The sequence below is a fragment of the Marmota marmota genome, unplaced genomic scaffold, assembly GCF_001458135.2.
Source record: "Marmota marmota marmota unplaced genomic scaffold, marMar, whole genome shotgun sequence".
Lineage (NCBI taxonomy): Eukaryota > Metazoa > Chordata > Mammalia > Rodentia > Sciuridae > Marmota > Marmota marmota.
In genome coordinates this window covers 150,384-162,890 of record NW_026006612.1, presented here as the reverse complement: position 1 = coordinate 162,890, position 12,507 = coordinate 150,384, and the positions used below count along the sequence as shown (strand labels likewise).

The 12,507-nt window shown below is 36.5% G+C and overlaps 1 pseudogene; it reads left to right on the top strand.

The window, feature by feature from the left end:
• The first annotated feature begins 6,330 nt into the window (after positions 1–6,330).
• The window catches only part of LOC107133561, a 17,158-nt pseudogene continuing 10,981 nt past the window's right edge, over positions 6,331–12,507 (top strand).

Genomic DNA, 12,507 nt, shown 5'->3' with positions numbered 1-12,507 from the left:
AATAAATAGAAGACATTACCAAACAGAATAATAAATAGAAGACTTTACCAAACTTGAAATAAATGAGTGATCTGTAGAAAAGTAATAAATCTGATCTATTTACAAAAACATTGTATAAAGTGTCATTTTTGTAACTAGCATGGTGGCACACTCCTGTAATCTCAGGTACTAAGGAGACTGAAGAAGTAGAATCACATGTTTGTTTACAGGCTGGGCAATTTAGCAAGGCCCTGATTCAAAATCAAAAATGAGTAAGGCTGGAGATGTAGCTCAATGATACAGAATCACTAAGTTCAATTCCCAGCACCACACATACACACATACACACACACACAAAATATATATATATATATATATATATATACATTCCCTTTCCCTTTCCATTCTGTATAAGTGACCTTAAAGTTCAAACAAAAGATAACAAAGTCACAAATTGCAAGGACACCTTACCCACCTTTTGTAGAACTGTGCCAACTGATCTAATTGTAAAGAGTTACAACACCTGTGCCACATCTCAATATAGTGCTGTTGATTGCTTGGTGTCTGAGTGGTGTTTCTTTTACTTTTTTCATGTTTATTTTTATATGTTATAATTTTCTTATAAAATCTAACAATTCTGTGATAATGTAGATTGTAAATTGATAGGCTTTCTCTCATACTAGACTTTACCTGTGTGTGTTGTGTCTGAGTCAATCTGGTGGGAAGTTGAGTTGGTTTTGAGTTGATATCATTATTTCAGTGCTTCATGAGCTGCATATTCACCTAGCATTACTTTGTTTTTAGGGTTGGACTGGCTCAATATTTGCTCCACACTCTATTTCTCCCTATAAATTCTTTTCAGGCTCTCAGACAAAATGTTTTCCATGTTACTCATCACTTGCTAGTCTCATTGGGCAATGGAAATATGAAGGATGTAGGAGCATTCTTTGTGATTCTGATGAAGCTGAGATCTTAGGCACATTCCATGACACTCACATTGATATTCCCTGAGTCATAGGAGGGGCTTTATCAGTGATCATGTCCACCTTTAACTGTAGGTCTAGACTCATCACATATTTGTGTCTACTTTAAAGTTTCTCACTGATTTTTATATACTTTATTTCCCCTTTCCAAAATTGTAATGCTCTTCTCTTTGTGGCTTAAAGTTTTGTTAAATAGGAGAGATAATTATCCTCCTGATGAAACAACATATCTTCCCCTCAATTGCAATTTGTCCTATATTTTATTCCCAGTTATTACTGACCTGTATAATTATTTTCTCATGAAGTTATTTACTATTTTAAGTCTGGAGCTTGGGATACAGCTCAGTTGGTAGAGTGTTTACCTTGCATGCACAAGGCCCTGGGTTAAATCCCCAGCACCCTGCCAAAAAAAATTAAGTTTTAAGGTTACTTCATGGAGTCTGCAATTTATTTATGTAAGTTGCCATTGATATTGTGTGTGAGTGTGTATGTGTATGTTGTGTGTGTGCTTGTGTGTGTGTGTGTGTGTTAAAATTTTCTAAAACATATTCTCTTAGTAAATATCCAATATATCATTCCTTAGATATATACAGTGGAAAAACTGAGTATTTTTTTTCAGCTTGTGCTTTTGAGATTCATTCACATTGTTGAAATGAGAGTTTGTTCATTTTCATTCACTTCATAGAATTGTTTTGCATGAGTGTATAACTATTTACTTATCTATGTTACTGTTGGTAAGTATCTTTGGCTCCAAATTTTAGGGCATTATTAGAAGTCATGAAAGGAGCAACATTGCATATAAATTTTACCTAACAAGTATATGTAGAAATTGCTGATAATATATGTTTATCCCTACTGGAATACCTAGGCCTTAGGAAATGCTGTCAGTAAGTAAGCCAAAATTTATTTTTTCAGTTAATATTTTTTTTTCTGGCCTTGAGTAAACTTCATTTATTCTACATTTTTGTCAACCCATATTATTCATCTTTAAATTTGATTTATTCTTGTCAAGGTCTAGTGATTCAATTTATGGTTTGATTTGCAATAATCTAATGTCTCATAAAGGTGAGTACTTTTTCATATTTCACTGATTACATAAGTGTATTCTGTTTTGTGATGTTACCATTCAAAAAAAGTTATCTAATTTTTTAGCAGGTTCACATTTCTTTATTGACCAAACTTTATGCATCTGTATTAGTCAGGGCTCTCTAGAGGAACAGAACCAACAGGGTACATATGATTATTGAAAGGGGATTATTACATTGGCTTACAGAATCAGAAGCTGTATAATCCCACAATGGCTGTCTTCAGGCTGGAGTTCTGGAGAAACCAATAGCTGCTGAGTCTAAAGTACTGATGCTTCAGAACAAGAGGGATTAATGATGTAGCCCCAGTGGGATCAAAGGCCTGGAAACAACCTGATAGTCACTGGCCAGAGTCCACTTTGGAAGAGTGAAGGAGCTGGATTCTGATGCTCTCAGGAATTTGCAGCAGCAATCTAGAACCCCTCAAGGAAAATCAAACTAGAGGGCACTGATGCCTCATTTTTCCAACTTTTGTTCTATCCAGGACCTCAACCTATGGCTGCCATAGGGTAAATCTGTACTTCAGTTTGCTGTCCCTTATAACAATCATTTCTAGAAACACTCTCATTGACATTCCCAGAAGCATCCTAATCTTAAGCATCCTTTAATCCAAACTGACAATTCAGATCAACCAACATAGGATCTATGATGCATATATATTGTATCTTTGATACATATTCTTTTGAGGGGGAGGGGCACTGGGAATTGAAACCAGGGATGCTTTATCACTGAGTCACATACCATGTCACTTCTATTTTTTGAGAAAGTATCCCATTAAGTTGCTTAGAGCCTTGGTAAACCTCTGACCCTACTACCATAGCCTTCCAAGTGGCTGGGATTACACGCATCTACAATCATGCCTGGTTCTAGCTTTTATTTTTTGAGAAAAGATCTTGCTTTATTGCTTTGAAAACCTGGAATCAAACCAACCACTTATTCGGGCTTCCAAGTAGCTGAAACTAGAGGCACAGGTCATAGTGCATGGCAATTTTCCAACTCCAAGTTTGTATGTTTACTCTTGAGAAATAATATTTTTAAGCAAAAAGTCATTAATTTTAATGCAGACCAATTAAGTATTTCCTCATTGATTGTTGTTTTTATGTCTTGTCTAGGCAATTTCTTTAGGAGACAACTATTTTCCCTTAAGTCAATCTGTAAAGGATTATGTATAGGTAGGGCTCAGGTTTATATTTGTCCACTTGTATAACCATTAGATTCAGCACTAGATTGATTGCCCTGTGGTTGCCAATGCAAAGGAGAATGCTAATAATTGTAAATCACATGTATGCTTATAATTTTAGAAAAGAAATCATCATACAGACAATTAAGCATGATTACTCACAATTATGGACAGGATAAATATATAGTAATATGGTTTGAATATGGTTTTTCCTCAATAAAAACCAAGTTAAAATATAATTTCATAGAGCAATGGTGTTTTGGGATGGGGCCTTTAAGTCATGAAAAAAGATCAGTGCCTTTCTCTTGGGACTGAACCTAAATGAAAGAGTGAATTCTGGGCCCTTGGAGAGTTATTTTTAAGAAACTGGTTTGTTATGAAGGATGCCACCCCTGTGCTCTAACATTCTGCACTAGAAAATGAACCTAAATGAAACTGAACCTAAATGAAAGAGTGAATTCTGGGCCCTTGGATAGTTATTTTTAAGAAACTGGTTTGTTATGAAGGATGCCACCCCTGTGCTCTAACATTCTGCACTAGAAAATTTCTCCTTCCTCTTCTCTGCTATGAGCAGATTTATCATGAAACTCACCAGAAACTGAGGCACCATGACCTAGAATTCACCTGTCTTCAGAACTGTGAGGTAAATAAATCTTTTCTTTATAATTTACTCAGATGCAGGCTTTGGGTGAAAACAACAGAAAATGAAACAAAATTAGTAAATTAAAGTTAGATAAAAAAGAAGGGAGAAAATTATGTTCTTACAACCATTGAGTCATTATGGTCATGCTTGTTTGGGTAGAGAAAGTGACATGTTCTCTTAGATTGAATTTTAAATTTATTAAATCATACTTTATCTATTCTTTCATTTGTGACTGTTCAGGAATAAAGTAAAACTAGAAAATATATTCTATTTCATGTACCATAGGCAATTATATTCCTCAAAGGAATAAATTTTTAAAAAACATAAATTTTAGGAATATATGGGCTTTTAATATTATCACCATAATTCATAACACATTAAATAGGTTTTCACAACATTAGAAGGAATGTAAAGTTAATGAAATACAACCTGTTTTTCATGTTTGATAAGACCCAAGGTAGAGGGCTTCCTTAGATATTGAATTTTCCATACATTGGGGCATAGTCCTTATCAATGTCTGGTCAGAAGTGACTACAGCAGAAAACAGGCTTGAGACAGGGAGAAAAAAAAAAAAAAAACAGGAACGAATACTATATATTGTTGAGAGCCACAGCCGAAGGGGCCCCAGCAAACTTTCAGACTGCCAGCTGATGATTGGCTCACAGCGGCCCCAGCAACATCTAGCTGATTGGATCCTCTGCGGTGATGCTCATTGGGCTGTTTCCCTGCCCTTTCAGACCACGGAGCTGCTCATTGGGGGTCTTTTTTGGCTCCACCCATGTGACCCAGCAAATCGGCCTCAAGAGCAGGAGGATTGTGGGAGGTGGAGAGGCTTGTGGTTGTGAGAGAGGCTTGTGGGAAGCCGGTGGTGGCAGTTGGGCTCTGAGGGTTTTTCCTGAGGAGCGGTTTTGTTTGGCGTGTGTGGTTCTAAAAATAAAGTTCGTTTCTTTTGACAAGTGGCTCCTGAATTGTGCCCAGCCAGACTGTGGCATTTGGTGGCTCACACGGGGAGAGGCTGAGGGTAAGTAATAAGGTAAACTGCTCGCCCCTGAGGGCAGGGCGAGAGGATGGGTAGCCATTTTAAGATTCCTCTTTTGTTTTGCTTCACTTTTGTTTTAAGTTGCCTGTCCATGGAGATGAATGAGATGGAAGAAAAACTGCTCACATCTGAGGAAAAACTATTTACATCTGAGGAACAGATAGGGAGAAAGGACGGATGGACATTTCAGGAGGCTATTATAATGATTTTGTGTTGTTCCAATTTTGTTTCACTCAGTTTCAGTTTTGTTAGGCGTTATCTTGTTGAGTTGTATTATAGTAGAAATACGGGATCAGAAATTAGTAAAAAACAAACTGAAAGAGTGTTAAGTAAATTGTTAGAGGAAGGAGGCATCTCAGTAAAATCAAGAACAATCAGGGCATACGTTGATACAATACAAAAATGTAGCCCATGGCTTTTTAAGGAGGAGTTGTTAAATATATCACAATGGAACCATCATGGTGAAGATTTAAAAAGAATAGAAAAGAAAAGCCCAGGGACTCTGCCAGTTGGCACATTGCCATTGTGGACGTTCATATCTTGTTTGCTTAGTCCAAAGCCTTCAGTTCAGACAATGGTAGAGGAAGAAGAAGACATAATGATTCAAGTAAAAGAGAAGGTCTCTCAAGTTAGTCAGACAGAGGAAAAGATTCAAGTAAAAGAGAAGGCCTCTCAAGCTAGTCAGACAGAGAAAGAAAGTGTAAAACAGAAAAAGCCATCAGGGGGAAAGTTACAACAGGAGACTGCTACTAACACCTTTCTATCACCAGAGGACGTAAGTGTCCAACTAACAAGGCCACCTCCATATGCTGGGAGGTCCCCAACCCCCGCAGTTGATAGTTGGGATCCTGAGACAAGATCTCAAATATTAACATGCCCTGTATTTGAGGCAGGAGGGCAGCGATTTTACCAAGTTTTAAATTTCAAAACAGTGAAGCAGCTAAAAGAGGCTGTAACAACCTATGGTCCTCAAGCACCCTTCACTGTAAGCATGGTCGAATCCATTAACAACTTGAACATGACGCCAGCAGATTGGGCTAATATGTGTAAAGCTGTGCTAAATGGAGGACAATACCTGTTATGGAAGGTTGCCAATGAGGAATTTTGCAAGGAGACGGCTAGGCGAAATGCAGCAGCTGGTTATCCTCAGAGAAATCTAGATATGTTGTTAGGAAAGGGACCTTATGAGGATCAGCAGCAACAAATTGCATATGATCCTGGTGTATACGCACAAATTGCTGCAGATGCAATTAAGGCATGGAAGACTTTACAAGGACATGGAGGTTTACAAGGTCAATTATCTAAGGTAATACAAGGAGCTAATGAACCTTATGCTGAATTTGTAGATAGGCTTATTCAAACAGCTACCAGAGTTTTTGGGAATACAGAACAAGCAATGCCATTACTAAAACACCTGGCTTATGAGCAAGCGAATCGTTGGTGCAGAGATATCATTAGACCATGGAAACATGAAGATTTAAACACATATATTAAATTATGTAGAGACATTAATGAACAAGAGGAAGTCATGGCAGCTGCAGTAAAACAGGCTTTAGATGCCAGAGACATTAATGAACAAGGGCAAATTGTGGCAGCTGCAGTAAAACAGGCTTTAGATGCCAGGCCAAGAACATGCTGCAATTGTGAACAAACAGGACATTTTAAAAGGAATTGCCCCATAGGACGAGGGTTTAACAAAACTAGGTATCAAAGGAGTTGAATACTGGGTATTTGCCCACGATGCAGTAGAGGGAGACATTGGGCTAATGAATGCCGCAGTCTGGCTGGGCACAATTCAGGAGCCACTTGTCAAAAGAAACAAACTTTATTTTTGAACCACACATGCCAAACAAAACCGCTCCTCAGGGAAAATCCGTCAGAGCCCAACTGCCACCACAGGCTTCCCACAAGCCTCTCTCACAACCACAAGCCTCTTCACCTCCCACAATCCTCCTGCTTTTGAGGCCGATTGGCTGGGTCACGTGGGCAGAGCCAAAAAAGTTCCCCAATGAGCAGCTCCGTGGTCTGAAAGGGCAGGGAAACAGCCCAATGAGCATCACCGCAGAGGATCCAATCAGCTAGATGTTGCTGGGGCCGCTGTGAGCCAATCATCAGCTGGCAGTCTGAAAGTTTGCTGGGGCCCCTTCGGCTGTGGCTCTCAACAGTATATCAGTGAACTTTGAGCAACATTAATAAAGCTCATGGTTCTACCTTCATAATCCAGGAATACTCCCATTTGGCCAATGGACCTTGGTACATATTGAAGTACAATTGGGGAGGAGATAAAAAGAGTGCAATAGAAACCTTCCTTAACACATCCAAGAAGGAAGAGCCCCTCCACCTCATCCATCTTGTAATTTCTGTTCTTTTTCCAATAATCATTACAGATTCCACAAGCCCAGTTCTAAGAGTCTCCTACTTCCACCTCCCATTAATATCTTCCAGTGGTAAAAGTCTGAGTACCCCAGGAAAGAAAGAAACCTGATGTTGGATTGATCCAGAAGGCACCTTGTGGATCACATTCTACATTCATGCTTCTCAACTCTCTGTACAAGAAGACGTGGCAGTTGGCTCTCTCAGGACACAGAGTAATAGCAACTGCAAGAAAAATATTGCAGACATGAATGTAAAAAATAAGAAGTTAAAGTCTTAAAAAAGTCTTCCTGTGAAGAAATGATATTACTGAGAAATGTGAAATTGTAACAGCAACAATGAGTTTGGTTGTAAAAATCTAATAAATCATGGGCATGAATAGTAAATCTACAGAACAAACAAATTCCTTACCACAGATAAGAAATTTGTTGACAATGTGAAAAATCAAATATTGAGTCAAATATGAAACCAATGTCTTTTAATTTAATTTTTATTTCAAAATAGCTACAGAGAGGATGCCCTGAACACTCTGGAGGCATCAAGAATAAGTATCAGAAAAATATTCCTATTTCAAAAAAATGGTGTCATTATTTGGATGAGAAGTGAAGATTTTCTCTCTTGTAAGCTTTTCTAGATAACTAGATAAAAATCTATTTATACATTTTAGAAATTATCACTTTATGAAATTAATTCTTATTCACGGTTCCTAAATATTCAAATATTTTGTAAATGCTGTTGGAATCCACTTGAATCCTGTTATTTCTCAAAGTTTTTAATTTTAGAAAGAATAATTTAAAATTTATTTATGTAAAACTTTTCACTATCCCTAAGTTTTCTGCATGCTCTGCACTGCCCTGCATTTATAAGATTTAACATGTAGCTTTTTATATTGAGCAAACTGAAATCAATTTTATTTTTATTTTCATTTCTTGGTGACAAAGTTGATTTCTTCTCTTAGATTTTCTCTAGCTATTCAAAATTTTATGCCATATAAATCATATATACCCATGGTAAAAACAACATAAAGTTCTATTCAACTATTTACCCCGCAAAGCTTCTCTTAAAAATTCAAATTTAACAGAATAAAGTGGCTTATGTCTGAAACCCCAGAAGACTGGGATAAGAACATGAAAAGTTCAATGCCAGCTTGGGCAAATTAGTGGGACTCTGTTACAAAAAGAAAAAAGTGGGGGCTGCATATCTGGCTAACTGCTGGGGTGCTTGCCTAACATGTGGGAGGCCCCAAGTTAAAAATCCCAGGACCATTTTTTTTAAATAATGAACATATAGAACAACTGCATAAATTTGTATGTGAAATTGAATAATGAAACTTAAATCTGAGTGTGGGTCCATTTATTAAAATTTCCAATTTTTATATCACTTGTTTTATATATACCTCAGGACATATGAGCCTGGATTATATTTAAATGGTTTTTTATCTTTCACTCTTTATACTGTAAATTTGACTATAGAGACATACTCAAGGATTTGCAGTCATATTATTTATTTATAAAAATAAATAAAATATTTAATAAAAGGGAAATACCAGCCATGTGGTCCTAACAACAAATAATACACATGAGAATACTGCCAATGGGCTTATGCTTACCTCGGAAGCAGGTGAGCCTGTGGATTAATCCAGTGATGGGCCTTGCACTGAGTTCTGGATTCACAGGCTGGGCTATATACAGATGCATAGATTCAATCCTGCAAGAAGGAAGATGCAGTTAAAACCCACTTGAATCAAAGTGTGAAATATGATATATCAAGAACTATGTAATGTTTTGAACAACCAACAATAAAAATTTTAAAAAAATTAAAAAAAAGAAAGCAAAAAAAAAATATGTACAGTCAGAAAATCGTGACTTTTCTTGATAAGACACTTTATAAGAATTCTTGCAATAAACAGATGTGGAAATACAGAAATTATCACTTTGTGAAATTAATTCTTATTCACAGTTCCTACATATTTAAATATATTGTAAATATATTGTAAATGCTGCACTGAAATCTCCCTATCTGCAGACACAAGCTTCTCTAAAAACTGGAACTGACTGTTGCCTCCTTCACAGGGAAAGTGTCTTAAGAATCCTAGGCAGTGATATCGCCTTCCTGGAGCTGAGCTAGCCTGGAGGACCCACAGAGTTGTAATGTTTTGAGTTTCTTTCAACTATCATTTAAAACTGTCAAAATATACAAAATTAACAAATCTCTAGAAGTTTCACACATTGGATCACTCTATCTCTACTGTTAGCCTGGGTTCCCACTATTAGCTCTATGAGGTGTTTAACTTCATCAACCTTGTGAACACTTAGTATTTCTCCTTCATCTGCATAGGCTTTCCAGAACTGAAAAGAAAACCAGGAATGGAAGGATTTTGAAATAATTTCTCTATTGCAACATTTTTATTGAAGCTACTCCCAAAATTACTGAGAATAGGAACTAAGAGAGATGTCAAATTAGGTGGGGGAAGAAAAAAGTAGATCAATGACAATAGTGACTGAGTATTCCAATGAATTATGCACTGTGGTAGTCCTGACTAGTACTGTAAAAACTGCAAAAGCATCTGCTGGGAGGCAGGTAAACATTCACTTGTACAGTGTGTCTCCAAAGACCTGCAAAAAGAAAAATAAAAAGTCTGAGTGATTTTCACAAGAACCCTCTACCTTTAGGTACAGTGTGAGATTTTTGAATCAGCTCCAGAAGCTACTAGTTCCCCAAAAGTTCTATCTTCCACCCTGGGTTGCATTTACCACTTTTTCTCAACTCAAAAGAAAACAGTCCACTATAGAATTCTGGTAAAGTCTGGTTCTCCAACATTCTGTGTTCCTGGAAGGGGAAGAGGCTGTGAAGTCTGGGCTCTGCTGCAAACATACATAAATCCCAGCCATTGTCCAAAGGCCCTGTGTCTCAGGTGAGCAAACACAAAGGAGTAGCAATAAGGTCTATATTCCTGAATCATCTCATCTTTTTATGTCTGTGAATTAACCAGAATACCCATGTTCAGCTCACTATTTGGTGAATTTCTAAAAGTCCCAAATATGTTGTTGATTTTCAGAGGGGGCCTATACATTAATCATTCCATACATTTTTGTTACTTACAGATAACATAGGAGGGATCCTTGGTTTTTAGAAATCCTTGGAAGAAGTGACCTATTAGCAAAGTAACCACAGTTGTGGGGAAATATATTTGTACACCCAAACTGGAAGCAACAGGGGAAGTGGATTTCAGTTGTGAAATGCAACAGCTATACATGCCTGTCCTACATCCCCATGTATCAGTAGTTACCTGGACTGACTCCACATCTGGTCTGTAGCATATTTCCTTCAGCTCCTCATATATTCCTCTTAAGATCTCTTTCATATGAGCCATTCTGGCTTTACTCTCTTTGAGCTGCTCAAAAATGTCTTTACTCTCTTTTTGCAGCCTCTCTGAATGATGACATTCTTCCTCATAGCAAAAATGCAGGCATCTTCCCATATTAAAATCTAATTGCTTCCCTTCTTAAATTTATGTAGTTCTGCAGTAAAATTAAATTCACCAAAATATAGACCTATCCCTCTAACTCCTGTTGAATCTCCCTAATTCTAGGACTTACCTTTCCTATGTTTATATATGAATATACCACTAGTGAAATTCCACATCATGTACTATCACAAGAATGGGATTCTAATCAGAATAAGTTATAATCTAGGTATGCATAATATGTCAAAATACATTCTACTGTCATGTGTATTTTTAAAGGACAAACAAAAAATAAAGAAACTCCCAGATTCTTGTTTGTCTTATTAACAATTATATCCAAGCCTTAATCTTGTCAAATTTTCAGAATCCACAAACTTTTATTCCTTTCCTTTTTACAAATACCCATGCATCTTTTCTTTCTTTCTTTCTTTCTCTCTTTCTTTCTTTCTTTCTATTTAATGTTGATATAGAATCTCATTAATTTGCTGAGACTGCACTACCATGTCCTTTACTCTGCATCATGGTCAACAGTTTTATTCAACAGGATACATTTACTTAATTCATGATATAGAGTTTTCTAAAACAATCCACACAAAAATAAATTTGTTTTATCCTTTCCAACCCATATGTGAGGAAACATAACCCATTTCATACTTAAGGACTTTAGACTACAATGAATGGATTGAAATCCATTTGCTTTTCTTGAGTTTAAGCCAAGTCACTTAAACCTACGTACTGTAACCTCAGAGTACAATAGTCATCTCCAAGCACTTCACCCAGCTAACCGTAATACTGAAGTGTCATTTAGCACCTGACCTTATTATCTCTCTGAGACCATTTTCTTCAATTCTCTTCAAAAGTCATTCCAATATATGACATCAACTTCAACATGGCCTCAGTAACCTCCCTCCCAATATACCAAGTGCAATTATTTGTCATGTGCTTCTCTCCGTGTTGACATTCTATGGCTATGTTCCTCTTCAGGAATTAATCTCAAAGTAATTTTTAGTGAAAAATTTTGCCACCAACTATTTAAAATTTAAACCTAATCTGCAGTCTCTGCTCTTTTACTCATTTTCAACTTTCCTGCTTAATTAGTCTAAAAAAAAGTTATCATGCTCTAATATATCAAGAATTTTACTTATTTACATGATGGCCATTTTCCTTTCTGATTTGTATCCTAACCTTTCCAATAAGAGATTTTTGCAGCCTTGTTTTCTGCCTTATTTTCTAACTTATTATTTGTAATAGAGTTTTCATGAAACAATTTTTAAAATAATTTTCATTTAAATTAAAATACACTCAGGATAAATATACACAAAGAAAATTAGTTATTTGAAAATTATTCTCAAATTTGTAATTTTCCACTCAAAACACAAAGCTATGTCACTCATCATATTTCCCCTCCATATTTTACATTATGTTGTTAAATATTAATTGTTTGGGGTAATTTCAGACTGTTCTTATATTTGAACAATTTATCTCCCTCTACGAAATTTTCCACTCATTTCTGATCACTTATTTTTCACCAGGAGTCAGCTCAATCTGCTTTGGAAGCTGCATTTGAATATTCGGTGACTACCAAATGCCACTTTTGCCTGTCACTTACATCATCCCAGCACATATGACATTGTGAAATGGCCCAGTTTTTTGTTGCTGTTGTGTAAGTACTAAGTGTACATTTACCTGTAGTAAAGCAGAGTGATTTTGATAATATCTGTGTCTCAACTAGAAACCCTAGATAAGGGCCATACTGCTC